Genomic DNA, 278 nt, shown 5'->3' with positions numbered 1-278 from the left:
CTTCTTGTTGCTGAGGCAGCGGCCGTTGGCGCAGCATGGGGCATGGGGGCCGCAGGTGGGGTACTCTGCAGGAGGGTGGCAATCGTGTGGTGTGGCCCACCTCCCCGAGCCAGCTGGGAGTGACAGGGGCACCGTGGCGGCGGGGGGGTGGCCAGGGACGGCACGGGTGCCCAAACCTCCCTGTAGCCTGCCTTGGGACAGGGCTGCATGACAGGGGCCAAGGAGGCGGCAAACGCATGTGGTTTTGGATCTCTCCAAAACTGCTCTGTGCCAGGGCG

At 67.3% G+C, this 278-nt stretch overlaps 1 protein-coding gene across 1 annotated transcript in view; it reads right to left on the bottom strand.

The window, feature by feature from the left end:
* Positions 1–278, bottom strand: part of LRP1 (LDL receptor related protein 1) — an 80308-nt gene that overhangs the window by 17693 nt on the left and 62337 nt on the right.

Source organism: Aptenodytes forsteri, unplaced genomic scaffold (assembly GCF_000699145.1).
Source record: "Aptenodytes forsteri isolate BGI_AS27 unplaced genomic scaffold, ASM69914v1 Scaffold373, whole genome shotgun sequence".
In the NCBI taxonomy this organism is placed as follows: Eukaryota; Metazoa; Chordata; class Aves; order Sphenisciformes; family Spheniscidae; genus Aptenodytes; species Aptenodytes forsteri.
This window is presented reverse-complemented; position numbering and strand designations above follow the sequence as displayed.